This window comes from Camelus bactrianus, chromosome 14 (assembly GCF_048773025.1).
Source record: "Camelus bactrianus isolate YW-2024 breed Bactrian camel chromosome 14, ASM4877302v1, whole genome shotgun sequence".
NCBI lineage: Eukaryota > Metazoa > Chordata > Mammalia > Artiodactyla > Camelidae > Camelus > Camelus bactrianus.
This window is the reverse complement of record NC_133552.1, coordinates 20,066,411-20,083,039: the sequence shown is the minus strand read 5'-3', so window position 1 is coordinate 20,083,039 and position 16,629 is coordinate 20,066,411. Positions and strand designations below refer to the sequence as shown.

Sequence of the window (16,629 nt, the reverse complement as noted above, 5' to 3'; positions counted from 1 at the left end):
TCCTATAAGTTTAAGAGCTCTTTGGGTTGGCTCTGTTGTCAAGTGTTTATTCATGTATTTTACCACCACTCTTTGGGAGGAAAAGTGCTTTCTCTTTATTGTTTATATTTAGGGGTCTTTTGATTAACAGACATTCTTAACTTTACTCAGTTGAATTAGCCAATCTTTCATTTGTGGTTTGTGCTTTTTTGGATCTTGTTTTAGTATTTTTTTCCTACCTTGCCATCATAGAAATATTATTCTATATATTCTCCCCAATATCTTATACTTGTGGTTTCCATATTTGGGTCTTTACCCCATTAAATTGAATTTTGTGTATGCTTTTTAAGTAGTTGTCCTTATGGAAGACAAATAATCATAATATCATTTGTTGAATAACCCATTCTTTCCTCGCTGATCTACAGTGACACTCCAGTATTTATCAGATTTCGTTCCACGTGTGGTCCTGTTTCTAGGTGATGGAAGTATAAATCCATTGGTCTATTTTATATTCCTATACAATATTACATTTTCTTAATTAATTAAAGCTTTATTATAAACATAGGGCAATGACAACTGGTAAAACACTTCTCATCTTGTTAATTTTCTATAGGCATGTCTCCGCTATTCTTGTGATTTGTTTTCCATATAAATTTTGGCATCTGCTTATCAAGTTCCATGAAAGATTCCAGATTGAATGTGAATAAATTACATTTAATCTGTAGACCAATTTAGAGACAAATGACATCATGCTTAATATACTGGGTCCTCTTATCCAAAAGCATCTATATATATATATATATTCCTTTTCATATTCTTTTTTATTATAGGCTATTACAAGGTATTGAATATAGTTCCCTGTGCTATGCAGTAGGACCTTGTTGTTTATCTGTTTTATATATAGCAGTTAGTATCTGCAAATCCTGAACTCAGTATGTATATTCTGAATTTCTGCATTTACTAGTGATATGTAGGGTTAACTACACGTTAGTTAAGCACACTAGTTACATGCAAGGTAAACTGTTTCATGTGTCTTTGATTTTAAACTCTTCCAGAGCGGGTTCTGGGTCCCTCCTCGGCCAAAAATCTCGAAAACATCCCACGTATATGTTTATGATAATCACTTTTGAATAAATGAATGAACCAATTAAAAAAAAAGATACCTTAGAGATGTGAATGATAAACTTTCAACAAATTAGTTCTCAGCTTTAGATGTATTTCAAACCTGAAAGAGGATGTTACCAAAAATAAGATCATTTTCTCTACCTGATCATTTCTTTTCATTTTTCATGACCTAAGTCATCCAGCACATCCTCCATCCACTCATCCATATGGTAATATTAGTTATTATTTATTTGAGAACTTATGTTCTCTCTTCACATTATCCCATTTTCTAGATGAAGAAATTGGGTCTTAGAGGGGTTGAGCTCATACTCTAAAGGGGTAAAAGAAATAGAAACAAATAATTACAAAACAATGCGATGTATTGAATAGAGATATTTATGGGCTGCCTTCAGAACAGTGAGGAAAATGCACCCCACTCTGCCTGTCATTCAGAACAGTGGTACGGTCAGAGAGGATTCACAGATAAAGGTGATCTCAACTGAACTTTGATAAATAAACGGAAATGATCTAGACAGGTGAAGAAGCCAAGGAAATAACACATGCAGAAGTTCAGCAGCCTGATATTAGAGAGAACAATTTCAGTGTAGAAATGGGAGCTAATCCTTCGCACCACCGCCATCACTCTTTACAGATTGCTACTATCACAAACACCCCATCATGTAACCGTGAGTTCAGCAGTCAGTTTCCATTATTACTAGATACTATTCTTGTCTTTATACAGCTGCCTTTGTGCCCAGCACTGTGCCTGACACCGAGTTCACATCCCTTAACTGCGGGCTGCTTAAGGGGCTACCGAGACTGCTGGCTGGCTGGATACATGGAGATGCTACTTCTGGCTCGGCCCTTTTGAGGGAATTTCCTTGTAAATAGACATCTCTCAGTGACAGCCGCAGGGTGATTTGGACAGGACAGAAGAAGTTACCAGATATGTAAAAGAATTGAGCACGTTCTGAGCCCTTGGAAAAAGCACAGTCAGTTACTGGGTCCTGGAGGACGCTCTGCCTCATCTATAATAGTCCCCTCATCCAAGCCTCTGTGTTTTGCAAAATAATAATAATTAAAATAATAATAATAATATTTAGATTGAGAAATAACAAGATGTGATTAGAAAGTCACTTTGAAATACTCGTATTGGAAGATGCTATGCAGGATAGAATATCCCTGTAGAGAATCCCAAACTCCCTGCTTCACTAATTAAAATATCTTCCTATTTTCTAATCCCTTTCCTTTCTAACTGCAGGGGTGACCGCTGGCAAGATCTGCCCTCTACTGCCAGCTTCTGAACAAAGTCAAGAAATCGACATTATAATCATGCATTGTTTCCATAGCAAGCAATCCTGCAGCTCCGAGCAAAACACTTTCTAGACCCTACCAGAGTGTCTGTGGCAAAGAAAGGTTAATTAGCCTCTCGCTAATTGACAGTATTTCCCTCCACATCTGCTGGGGCCTGATGTGAGTTTAAATGTCTCTATTTCTATGCCTGGGGCTGACTGCACATGTATAAAATTTAAAGTCCTTTTCCAAACCTCGTTCTTTAAAAAAACCAGTCACGTGGCTGGCAAACCATCCCCTGCCTCTTTGGGCTTCTCTTCTGGCTCAGATGTTAGATTAGACTAGTGGTTTTCTAGCTGTTTCCTGGGGTCCCAGAAGTTCCAGAGTCCCCTTAGAGATCTCCTAGACTCTAGAACAGTGCTGTTCAGTAGAAATTCTGATATAATGGAAACATTCTGTTAGAGCAGGCAGACAGCTAGATATGAGCAGATAAAGGGGGACACACACCAAATGCAGGAAACCAAACATCATGCAAGCATGAGGGGTCCCTGGGCAGAGAAAGAAAAGCAGGAACCTTTGGACTGATAAGTGGTCACACCTTTTGGGGTGATGAGTGGCCTGGAGACGAACAAAGAAAGGTGAGAAAAGGCAGGAATTTCCAGTGTCTGAATGTAACCTTTTGCTCATTATGCCCTCATTTTAATAAAATTAGCTTTGCAGATTAAAAGTACCCATCCTGCACCGACGCCATGACGTTTCTGATCCAGAAAAAATAAGGACAAAAATCCCTCCTCCCTTTGGGAAGGTGGAGTTGGGATGAAAATCAGGAAACATGACCCCAAACCCTTCCCTCCTCAATGACTATTCCGCCCATTCAATTTTACACCCTATGTAACTAACTTGCCAAAGAAACTCAGGGCAGCCACTCACCTGAGCCCGCCTGCTCTCCCCTTGAGAGTGTACTTATCCATCCTTTAATAAATCCTCACTTTACTTTGTAACCACTATGTCTTGTCTCTGAATTCTTACTGGGACGGGACAAGAACCTGGACACCAGTTACATCATCGGCAACAGCTGTACATCCATGCTGTCCAATAGGGAGCTACTTGCCACTAGAGGCTATTGGGTGTTTGACATGTGGCTCATGTGAGTGAGACACCGGATTTTAAATTTTATTTAATTTTCATTAATTTACATTTAAATAGCCCTATGTGGTGAATGGCTACCATATTGGACCATGTAGCCCCATAGCGTTTGAGTTGGGGTCTAAATAGACAGATTCCAGGATTTGTCCCATTCCTGCTTCCATCAGAACACACTCGCCTTTCTCTGTTTTCAGTAATGTGCTTCCATGATGGTTTCCCTGAATGCAGGTTCAGAGCTAAATTTAGAGCATTTGAAAACCACTGGACAAAATAACCTGCAAAGCTCTTAAGTCTTGAGAGACTAATCCCATGGTCCTAATCGCCCTTTGTATGCAGCAAGGCCCACCCAGACTAACCTATTGTCTGTCATTCCTCATTTTCCCTGCCTTGGGGGAAGATGCTAATGCAGCTTGATGCGGTCCCTGAGCTGAAGAGTATCCTGGCTCCTTTGACGGCAAAGGCTTTTCATGATATTCTCAGCTTCTCCATCCAAATTGCTCCCCAGGGGCTGCTGTTTCATGGCTCTTTGTGGCTTGTGCTGGTCCTAGAGACTCAGACCTTGTTTAGAAAAAGGATCCCAAGGCCAGAAAAAAAAATCTGACTGAAGTTAATTTTCTCAGCCTGTTAAGTCTCTATTCTCACACAGCCGGAAAGGAGGGGCTGAGGATTTCCCAAGTAAAAGATGCCCAGAGCTCCGTCAAAGCCATCCTAGGATGCCCGCCTCCATAAACGCAACCTATAGTGACTGCGGCTCCCAGAGCTGGGACTGGGTGGTGGTGAGTGCTGTGCGCGCCTGCAGGGGAGGATGGTCAAAGCGGAGACTGTGAGTTGCACATGGTGAGCTTTGGGGTGACCCTGCCAGGGTGTGAACCCTGAGATGGGAGCCCAAGGAGGTCACCACATATGAGATAGGAATCTCACCTTAGTATTTTTGTAAGATGACCAAAAGATGAGGTTTAGAGCATTTCACAGCCCAGAACTGCCTACAACAGACAGTAACACACAGTATCACACAATAGTTTGACTCATAGAAGGTGTCAGTATCCGTGCCTGAGACTCTTGAAGGGGAAGGGGGAAGGATTCTACAGCTCCTAGAATGGTCACGTGGTGGGGGGTGTCGGAAAGGAGTGTGCAGCTCCCTCACGGAGGCCAAAAGCTCAGCCAGCTCCTTCAATTGCACTTCCCCAGACTCCCTACAAAACTTCCCCCTGGACAAAGGAGAGCAATCCCCAGTAACCTTCCAGAAGCCTTTTGTAGGGGGAAATGGCTGTGATTTTCCATCTTTCTCAACCACACTAGAACAAACAGTGGCGCCTGTTAAAGTTTAAGTCAATATTTTAACCAGAGAATCCAATTGAGAGAACCCCATCATTGTACGTTATTTTTCCAACCCCACATTCTCACTTAGAGCAGAAATTGTTGACAGGAGTCTTGTCTTCTGCCATGTGTTTGGATGAGGACTTTGTAGAAACACAGAGTGGGGCATTTTGAGGAGGACTTGCTGCAACAGTGTCATTTGCTGTAATTTTGCTTGGCTTTATCGCATTTCTGGTTGTCTCTTCTTACGTTAAATCACTTTCACCAAGCAAACAAATTATTGAAATACAAATTTTAAGACATTAAACTACAATCGCAAGCAGCTGCTCTTCCTTCTCCCCTGCTCTCTGGGCATCCGTCATTCAACATGGCGGCCATCATCCCTGTTACATACACACCAAACAGTCACCCTTCTCAAGCCCCCTGTTCCATCACATGAATGTTCTTTGCCTCCTGTTAAACAGCAAGAGAAGCCCTGAGTCCTGGAAGTTAAGCTGTTGTTTGGCCAGAAAGAGCATCAGAGTCTTGCCTCTTTTTATCCACCACCCGTCACAGAGGGCTTTCGTGAATTCCCTCTGGACTCCATTGGAAACAAAATTTGATCAGATGAGCCGCCATCAATGATACCAGGAACTCTCCCTTCAGAGATCTTCAGCAAGACTCTTCCAAAAAGAGCAACTGCACTCAATTGAGTAACCTCCCACTCCCCAATTCTTGGGGCAAGTTGCTGGCATGACACTCATTCACAGTGTGTCACCACTGGACTTCAATTTTAGAATAACAACATTTCCTCTTTCAGTTATCCAGTTACTTTAAGGACATTGCTGCAATGGTAGTGATGCTATTTGGAAGGAAATTCTCAAGAGGAAGCAGAAGTAATAATGAATCTATGCCCACCCACCTCCTCGTCACTTCTCTGTGAGTATCTCATGCCTTGTTCATATTCTGTCTCCAGGGCTGAGCAGAGGCTCTGGTTCCTGGTTGGTGAATGAGGGAATGAAGGAAGGAAGGAAGGAAGGAAGGAAGGAAGGAAGGAAGGAAGGAAGGAAGGAAGGAAGGAAGGAAGCTAAGCACAGATGGGAAATCAGGCAACATTTTCAAATTAAGATGTTGGGAAAAGAATTGACATAGCTCCTTTTTTCCCCTTATCCTTGAGTTTGGGTCTGGATCATATTTGAATTATTAAGAATTTCTTCTTGGAATGGAGTTCTCCAGTACAATAAAATAGGCATGTTTTGTCTATGGTGCCCCATCCCTGCATTCAGCAGCTCCATGCTTATTCTTGAAGGGCTTGATAAGGCTGTCTGTCTTCTGTCTGGAAGACGGCAACTGGAGAGCTGAGGGTCTCTCCACAGGGAGAACACACTTAAGGCTCCTTTGCTCAGTAGCCAGGCTGGCTGCTTTGGGGGTGTTCCTACTGGTCGCTTAGTACTGGGGGCCACGTACAGTTTCTGATGGAGATACCCAAAGCTATGTTGCTGGTCTCCATTAGGTACTAGTTATCTTGCTCTGTAGAAGCTGGACTTCAGCATGTCTAGCTCAGCCCTGTCTGAAATGCCACATGCCAAATCAAGGTCAGTGTGTTCTCCTTGTTTCTGAGCTTCCTAGTCCTAAAAGATGTAGGACAATTGGCTAATCCACCCAGAGAAGATTCTAGACCGATTACAAGTCAAAAATCTCTGCCAAAGCTTTCAAACACCTTGCAGTAATAAGGACATGTCAAGGCTGGGGTTACCCTCTAGGGACACTTTCTTTTATAGTGTGACTATCTCTGTATTATGGGCTGTAGCCAAATGATTTTTCATCCTGTGAAGCTGGGTCACAATTAGGTAAAAGCGATTTACAACTAAAGTGTCCACGTGGCTTATTACCTTTCCCCGAGCCACAAACCTCTGATTTAATACATCCAACCCACAGGGTAGGAATTATTTCTGAGAACAGTCTGTGCCAATATTGGACTGGGAATACCTCTTTATGTCCCCTACCCACAGAAGCCCTTTTACTCTCTTTTAACTATACAAATAAACTTCTCGGAATCATTTCCCAGGATTTATTGAAATGATAAAAGTGGAAGCTATTGAGATCTTACAAGGAAAGGGGAAATCTCTGGTTTGAAAAATGGAAAACTAATTTTTTTTTCCAGTTCCATTAAATTACCTATATCCTCACAGGACTCAACAGAGGATCTTGCTTGATACCTGCCTGGAGTCACATGAAATTTATTCTCCCAATTGTTCCCAAGGAAGTGATTAATGATGAGTCAGAAAGTCACCACACAGGAAGTCTATTCTCTATGACTTTGACCTACTTTTCTGAAAACGGACTCAGAGGAGTGAGTGTCATTTAGAATGCCTGGCAGAGAGAGCAACTTAACCTGATTATTGCAACCCAGAGGACTTGGGAGAGAGAGACTTCATGACCAGACGCAGCAGTCGGAATTTGGATTCACAGGAAGAAAAAGCAGTTAAGCAGTGGAACATACAATTAAGAACACGAAACAGAACAGAACCCAATCAGCGTGTGGATGGAGAGACAGTTAGCAAGACAGTATGATGGTGGACGGGTAACGGTGTAAAAACAGGCTGAACGGCTTCTCCCTACAATTCTGGGAGAATGTTAGGCTAGAGGCTCACATCTGAGAAAGCAAAAGAGCTATAGCAACTCATACTTAAGAAAAACCAAGCTGCATCTGGGAGGTGGCACTGGGCCATGTTTGTTATTTTCACATGCACTTACGTTTTTCTACTGCACAGAATCCCATGCCATTAATAAGAGATACATTGTTTATTTTCAAAGGGAACTATGCTTGCTTTTTCCACGGATGCAGTATTTCCTTTCGTGATTATTTAGCTACATGGGACATGTGCAAATGTGACCAAAGCTACCACGGCACTTCCAAAGTCTGGGCTGCCTCCCTGGGCACCCTGACTTGTTCTAGGATGTTCCCTCAATGAACTCCCGCTCCATTTTCCCACCACTCCATGCCATGGCGTGGCAGGGAGGGTATAAGCAGCTATAAAGAGTGCCTGATGCAGACCAACCTCAGCCCAGCCAACTGGGGACACAAGGAGAATCTGCATGCAACCCCAACAAGCTAGCACAGAACATAGTAAAATCTGGAGTTGAGTCTCACAGCCAGAAGGAACACATCAGCAATTTGGAGGAAGAGGGCATCAGTGACACTGAAAATGACCAAGAAATGCTTCCTGGGGAAACAGAGGCAGCAGGGCACAGGGAGATGAAGTGTGTGGCTCGGGAGGCAGCCAGATGTCACTGAAGGAGTTAACTCAGAGTCTCTAAGCTTTGATGCTCTCACCTACTTTTTTAAAACTAGGGGAAATGATACCCACCCACCATGCACTAAGGATGAAATTAAATAACTTATGTGCTCAGCACAGTGTTTGGCACATGGTAATTACTCAATAAAGGGGACAATTATACTTATGGCCCTTCAGCTGGACCTGGACACTTAAGTAAGATTAGGATGGATGGATGGGGGAAAGGATTATATTCCAAGCAGAGAGCATACAGGAAACACAGAACACAGCTCTTACACACATATATATATTCAGTCCTTACCCGTGTATACGCTCAAGAAACACCTGTCTAAAATTTGTAATCATTTTCTATTTGTTAGAAAGTTGCAAAGATATTACAGAGGTCCCTATACACTCTTTATCTAACTAAAGGTACAAAGGCAATCATATTGTAACATATAAACATATCAGATCAGTATATTGTACGCCTTAAACTTACACAGTGTTCCCTTTTTTAAAGAAAAACTTATTTATTTTAATGGAGGTACTGGGGATTGAACCCAGAACCTCATGCATGCTAAGCTAATGTGCTCTACCACTGAGCTGTACAGTACCCCCTGCACAGTGTTCTCTGTCAAGTAGATTGCAATTTTAAAAAAAAGAAAAAAAGAAAACATCAAGTAAATACAAACTGAAGAGCAGTCTCTGGAATGCCTGACCAGCACTCTTGAAACCCATCCAAGTGTGACAAAGAAAGAAGCAACAAATGATCGGAGGCAGCGAGATGAAGAGTGTATTCCTGTAAAGCTGAAAGGACCCCTGCATAAATCTGTGATGAGGAGGCCAAGGGGAGGAGGTGTCGGGGAAGAAATAAGTTAATTAAACACATTTCCTATCTCACGCTACCCTATGCCTGCCCAAGATCATCACCATGACCTACAAAACTGGCATTAAAGATTAAAAACTCTCATGAGGTTCTCCCTCTTCATCTTTCCCTCTTTCTTTGGGGAAAGATAAATGGCCTCCTTGATCGTGTGACACCAAAGCTCCCCAATGTGAGCAAATCAGGCAAACTCACACACAGAGGGGGGTGTGTTCTATTGCTGTGGAAAATTCTTAGGGTTTCTTGAGAAAGCCCACAGATCTTATCAAATAACTTTAATTGATAATTTACGAGGTGGGGAGGGTGTAGCTCAGTGGTAGAGCACATGCTCAGACTGCACGAGGTCCTGGGTTCAATCCCCAGTACCTCCAGTAAAAATAAATAAATAAATAAACTTAATTACCCTCCCCCCAAAATTTAAAAAAAAAAAAAAAAAAGATTTACTGATTATCTCCTATATAGAATGTGTGTCCTGGAAATACAATAGTAAGAAAACCATGAGCTCTTCCTTCACGTATTTTAGAGTCTAATGGGCTACACAATAAATAATTATGTAAATACAAGTTTATGAATTGTGGAAAAGCCTTTAGGAAGGACAAATTACATGGAGAACTAAGAATGTGTATGGGATGTGATCTGGTCAGGGAAATGAGGAAGGACATCTATGAGGAAGTGACTTTTGGATGGAGACCTGAAGGATGCAGAGGAATTCAGTGGGGGATGGGAGAGTAGTCCAAACTGAAGGAAACACAACAAATGTGGAGGCCATGCGGCAGACAAACTGAAAGTTGGCCATGGCCGGGGGCAGAAGCCCAGGGAATAAGGGTGAGATGGAGCTAAAGGTGGATACAGGGACTACGGTCATAGAGGCAGTGTTAGAGATTTGTGACTTTCCTAAAAGCAAAAGGAAGCCACTGAAGTATTTCCAGTTCTCCCAGCTTGGAGGGAAGAATGAATTGAAGAGGAACAAAACTGAAAATGTGGTGACTGAAAATCTCAAGAGTCTGGGAGAGCAAGGATGGTACTTGACAGAGGGTGACGGTGCCCGCGATCATCAGAGGTGAGCAGACTTGAGAGATATTTTGGAGGTGGAATCAGAGAGACGTGACAATAGACCAGCTACTGGAGGTGAACAAGGAGGCCAGACAAACAGAAGGGATAGGGAAGGCCGATGACCAGAGAGGCTGGACAGTCAGGGGAAACCCTGGGGAAATAGAGGACCCAAGGTTTTCCTTGGGGACGATGGCAAAAAGCAAGGCATGGGGGAATCTACCATCTAAAGGAAATCCACTGGTTTCGTCTGCCAAGAGGCGGGTGCTTAGAAAGTACTGGAATGTCTGGGAGACTGAGAAAGAAGGTTGGCAGTGAGGATACCTGGGCCCGCCCACCAGTGGGGCAGAGCGAGCGGGCTTGGAAGTGGTCTTAGAAGAGAAGATGGGGCACAGGGTGGGGCAGCTCCCTGGGGGTCTGAGAGGTGACCACCAGCAGCATTCAGTGTGGACAACACCCGGCAGAGGAAGGCCACAGGCCAGTTGGTGCCTCTCAGGGCAGGAAAGTCCCTCTTCCATCAGGAACTGTACCTGCCCTAGCTTTATACTCATCGTGGTCCTTCAAGACGGGGTGAGCCACTGGGCGCTGTTTGGGACCTGCTATCAATTATATAATTATTTTTAAACATACTTACGTTTTCTAAAGCACTGAGCTGCAAATACTTGCAAGTAGGCGAGGATTTCCCCAGGTGACTAGGAGCATCTTCAGGACAATACCGTATTTTGTGTATCTCTGCTTCCACAGTGTTAAGCATGACTACATGAATAAAGGCAGCCCTGGTTTTAGGTCGGGGTAACAAGTACACTGCAAAAGTCCTCAGGCAAGAAATAAATCAATAGATGAACTCAACATCATTGAAAATACCTTTCATTACTATTTGTGGGTGGGTGGGTGTGACACTCTGGAAGTCTGATGAATTAGGTCTATGAAGGCTGAACTCATCCTCTTTTCCATCTTGCTTATTTTCCTCCAAGCTGGAATAAAGCCACGAAGAAGTTAATCTCGTTAATGCACAGAGGTTGGTTTGCCCTTTCTTCCTGGCAGCTTCCAGAGGAATTGCATCATCCGCTAATGGCAGTCTGGGTCCCACTGCTCCTTCAATCCATGACTGTGACAGTGGGAAGCAGAAGGCACCCGACACAGAGGTGTGATCCGCCCACCATGCAGGGAGCAGGGTTCAGAGGTGTTTGGAAGCATGTTGCAAACCAGCCTGTGAAGAGTGGTTTCATCTTTCTTGTCCATCCTCCAACTGAGACTCGGTTTCCAAGCACTAGATTTGGGCTGCCTCAATTCCAGGACAACCAATGGAGATCAGGTCTCTGGAGGCAGTTAAGATGCTTATAAAGTGTTATTCCTCCAAGTCCTGCCTGTCCCCATCACCTGCATATATTATAACTCTCTGCCATCCTTCTTTCCCAGTATTTTTGTTCACTCATCCACTGCCTCTTTCCTCAGGCAGCGGTATCACATGGCTCACGTAGGTAAATATTTATTTACAAATCCACATGAAATGCAGATGAAAACAACACTGAATCTTTTTTTTTTTTTTTTTTTTTTTTTTGCCAATCAAGTTTGCACAGTTTTTTCATGTTAACACCTAATGTTGCCAAGTTTCCAAGGAAATGGATACTGTCTAACACTGCTGGCAGGAATATAAATGTCTGTAAGGTAATAGAGCAATGTTATCCTATGTTTTAAAAATATGCATAGCATTTGACCTGGCGGTTACAGATTGAAAGTCTATGCTCATTCTCTCCATGTAATTCTTTCTCAAAGTCATTTCATGAGGCAGTTATTATTATTGTTACCCTCATTTATGACATTGAGGAAAGTGAAACTTAAAAAAAAGGTGAGTGATTTGTTCAGGGTTACACAGTGACTATGTGGCCCAGAATGGGGTCAATTGCCGATCTCAAATTTGATCCTTAACTCTCAGATGATGTAAAAGGCTGTGTTCATACACTTACCAAAAGAATTTTCATCAAAGCTTTACTTACATAATGGAGAAAAATTGAAAGCAACCAGAATATGCAACAATAGGGAATTGATTTTTTAAATTATAGGGTAACCATACAGTGAAAAATGCATATATTCTTTAAAATGACATTCTAGAGGATGATTTAATGATGTAGAAATACGCTCATAATACACAATTTAGTGTACAACATAATGTACACTATAATCTCAATTTTTTAGAAATAATTATGTACACATGCATAGAAAAGATCTCCAAAGAATGGATATCCCAAAGTTAATAGTGCTAATCTCTTTCTGCTGGAATTTCAAGACCGTTGTTTTCTTTGTTACTGCATTTTTTTTTTATAATGAGCATGCATTTTTTTAGCATGAAAAAAATCACTACAACGACTCAAAAGCCCATGTTTCCCTCCCATTAGCGTGGATGGACTCTAGATCCATAAAAATAAATAACAATCTCCATTTATTAAAGCATCTCCTACCTGCCTGGCAAGAAGGCTTTTAGGGGATGTTTCACTTACTTGTCACCATTAACCCTAGTAGGTCCATGATACAGATGAGAAAACAGGTTCAGAGATTTTATTTAACTTGCCAAAGATCACACAGCCAAGTGGCAGAACTGGGACTCTAACCCATTGTCTCGTGTGTGGTTGAGAGCAAGGCTCTAAAGCCAGCCAGTTGGGATTCAGATTCCTGAGCTAGTTGCCGGCCATGTATGTGAGGAGTGATTTTCCCTTTGTACCTTGATTGCCTCTTACGTAAATTTGGATAATAATGGTGTCTACTATGCAACAATGAGGATTCAATGAGTTAATTATAAAGCTGTTAGAACAATACAGAGTATGCAGTACCTTGAAGAGCTGGCCTTAGGAAAAGAACCCTCCTGGTTGGCGCTGGGAGGGACCACCAAGTCAAATACATCGGGAACTGCAATCGATTTTGGCCGCTTAACTGGGTGACCTTGAACAAGTCACTTATCTCTCCGTTCCTCTATTTCATTATTTCTTGTGTGAAGTGCCCCAGTCACAGTAACTGCTAATGATGACAGTTGTCCCAAACATTCTACCGGCTCCTCCCTGTTCTCTCTCTCTCTCTCTCACACACACACACGCACACACAGTGACACAGTCCCTGGTTAGGAACCCACCCCTTTGCTCAGGCTGAGCTGTGCCCTGAACTCTGCTTAGGGTGGTTTCCAAGCTCCAGATGAAGAAGCTTGAAGATGATGATATATGTACCGAGTTCCTGATCTTGTAATAGGGAAGAACAAATCTGATTCCATATTAGATCTGTTCCTTTAGCCCTAACCCTGTGCTATGTTTCCTGTGCTTAGTCATGCTGGTTCTGCAACTTTTCGTAAAAGGATGTTGCCTAGAGCCTGAAATATACAGGACAGCCCATTCTCTGGACTCTGACCTTCAAGGGTAGAACACTTTTCCATTCATGTAGAGATAAAAAGTTGCAGAGCACAGAATAACATTTGCCTTATTGGAGGTTTACAGGAACATCATTACCTGACCTAGATGGACAGCTGCAAGAACAAAGGATTCCAACACCAAGAAGTTTGCAAAAACCAATCACATCCCCTCCCCTTTTAGTATAAAAGGAACCTGAATTCTGACTTGGGGAAGATGGTTCTCTAGGACTTTAGTCCCCCATTTTCTCAGTCTGCTGGCTTTCCAAATAAAATTGTTATTCCTTGCCCCAACACCTCATCCCCAGTGTATTGGCCTGTTGTGCAGTGAGCCAAACAAATCTGGACTCAGTAACAGTCTTTTTCAAGGAAGGGAGTCTGTTCTGATTCTAAAGCAGGAAAAGAAGTTCACCAATTTAACACCTTTCTGCCTTCCTTCAGTAACAACAGCAACAACAATAAAATCCTCAGCTTTGCCAGAAACCAGAAGCCCTGAGATGCTTTGCTTCTTTTAATAGTTCCAAAGAAAAGGAAAGTTCCATCTGCTTGCTGTTTACCTCCGGAGCCTGGAAGCACTGCAATTCTCAGAGCAGCAGCAGAGATGGAGGAAGCTGTCTAAATAAATGGCTGCAAGGGTTTGCGGCTATGATGTGTGCGGCGTGGGAAAATAAACACCAGCGCCACTAAGGTGTCTGTGTCTTCCGTTCCCGGTGGGGGGAGGAGAACGGGACGGAAGAGAGGAACCAAGTTGGCATTTCAGAGAGCAGCAGGGCTCCAGGTTATTTTATTTTTTTTCTTTTACAATGAGAAGATTCTAACAGTTGTTACCTTCCCCAGCCCACTGTTCCCTGGACTCTCTCTCTCCGAGCTCTGCCAAGACACATATTTCTCCTTCCCTGGGCCACCCAGAAGGTGTGATTTGGGAATGGCACTAAACAAACCACTGTGATTCCAGCCCCAAGGGAGCAACCGGCCCTGAACAAGGCTCCAGAGGGGAGTGGCTGGAGGGATGTGGCCTGGTCCAAGAGCATCCCTGCTTAGGAGGACTCTGGTGATGTAACTGAGCAGGACCCTATGGGGCCTTCCCAGGACAGACCCCTCCCCTTTATCCTCTTCTGTAGCTCCTTTCTGAAGTCCCCAGGTAATAGTGTATCTCAGGCATATTCTGAGTCTTTCAGATGCTAAAAACCACCACCAAAGGGAAGAAATTAACTACTTGATGATCAGGAGCATGCAGCCCCCAGGCCTTCTGACATCTAGGGATTGATTACCACCAGCCAATCAGAGAATCCTGCACGAACTAACCACGTACCCTGGGACTCCCCTCCCTCTTCCAGCTTTTAAAAATGCTTTGCTGAAACCCTTGGGGGGTTGGGATTTTGGGGGGCACAAGTCACTTGTTCTTCTTGCTCAGCCCTGCAATAAACCTTTCTCTGCTCCAGACTCTGACATTTCAGTTTGTTTGGCCTCACTGAGCATCGGGCACACAAACTCGTGTTTGGTAACGAGGAGGCCATCTCTACCCCACACTTCTGCCTTTTTGGGGGCCAGTGGTGGAGCCCAGCTCACCATGGACTAGGCTGCCACTCTTGGCATGGAATGGCCTGAATCCACTCCCATCAAGGCCGACCTGAGGTTGGGTCCGTTCTCCTGGTGGCAAAGGAAGACCCTGGCTGAAGGGCCACGTACAGACCTCTTCTTAGTGAGACCCCCATTTCCCATATTGAGCCATTTCCTCACGACATGGCCTCAGGAAAGATCAGTGGCCTAGAGAGTGTGGGAGACTATGCTGAACTGAAGATGGATGTTTCAGCAAAATGCATCCTGAGTAAGGGCCAACCAGCGACGGCCTGGGGCAGGCATATGCAAACTAAAGCTGGCAGTCCACTGCCTGCTTTTGTGCAGCCCTCAAGCTAAGAATAATTTTCACATTTTTAAGTGATTGCAAAAAAATCAAACAAATAGCAGTATTTTGTGACATGTGAACAGCATAGGAAATTCAAATATCAGTGCCCATCAGTCATATTTTATCAGAACTCAGCTGCACTCATTCATTTACATATTGTCTGTGTCTGCTTTCACGTTAAACAGAGGAGTTGAATAGTTATAATGGAGGCCACCTGACTCTGAAAGCCTCAAACATTTACTCTCTGGTCCTTTACAGAAATGGTCTGCCAAACTGCACTCTAGGACAGTGGTTTTCAAACTTTAGTGTAATTTAGAAATCCGCTGGTTAAAACAGATCTCAAGCCCCAGCTCCTGCTTCAGCAGGTCTGAAGTGGAGGCTGAAATTTGCATTTCTAATAAACTCCCAGGTGATGCTGTGGCTACCAGCCCAGGGTCCACACTTTGAGAACCAGTGTTCACAGGACTGCGACGGTTCAAAGGACACAGAAGGTAAAAAGAAGACGCGAAGAGGCGCTGGGGAGAGTAGGTTCCACAGGATATGAACTCTGGAAAGAAGGGAAAGGAACTTTCTAGGGAATGAATGTGTGTCTGATGAGCATACTTCTCAGCGAACACACACACGAAAACAGCAGACGGAGAGAAAAATTCAAGATCTGTAGCTGTGATGGAAAGAGAAAGAGACATTGCTTTGATTAAAATGTATGGACGGAAGGAAACACATTCCCTTTAAGCTCAGTGCTTCACTTGGCTCTTAGCAGCCTCTGTGTCTCTACCTTTGATAAGGAAGAGTGGTTATGAAAGGGCTAACTGGAAACAAGAAGAAGTTAATTCTTAACCCTTGGAGGTAAGGTTGTCTAAATTCCTTTGAGATTTCCCACACCTCTCTCTCAGGAAAAAGAGCCAGTTACCTGTTTCGATGATCTACTATCGCATAGTAAACCAGCCCCAGATACTGTGGCTTAAAACACAGTAAGCCATTGTTGCTCAGGATTTAATAAATTTTCTGCTTCCCACACTTATCAACCGGTCACCCAAAGTCTGTCTGCCAATTACCTTCTGGTTAAATGGGAGTTAAGAGAAATCTGGGAATGCTGCTTATAATAGGCAGGGATCTCCAGAGAAACAGAACCAGTAAGACAACAGGGTGTGTGTGTGTGTGTGTGTGTGTGTGGAGAGAGACAGACAGACAGATTTATTTTAAGGAACAGGCTCACACAATTTATGGGCACTGGCAGTTATCAAATGGGTAGGGCGGGCTCTGCAGGCTAGAAACTCGGCTAGGAGATGACACTGCATTCTTG

General features: G+C 43.3%; 1 non-coding gene across 1 annotated transcript; it reads left to right on the top strand.

Annotated features, from left to right (window-relative positions):
- The first annotated feature begins 9,277 nt into the window (after positions 1–9,277).
- On the top strand, positions 9,278–9,350 carry TRNAS-AGA (transfer RNA serine (anticodon AGA)). Its single transcript has one exon. It is a non-coding gene; the product is annotated as a tRNA-Ser (tRNA).
- Positions 9,351–16,629: the final 7,279 nt, after the last annotated feature.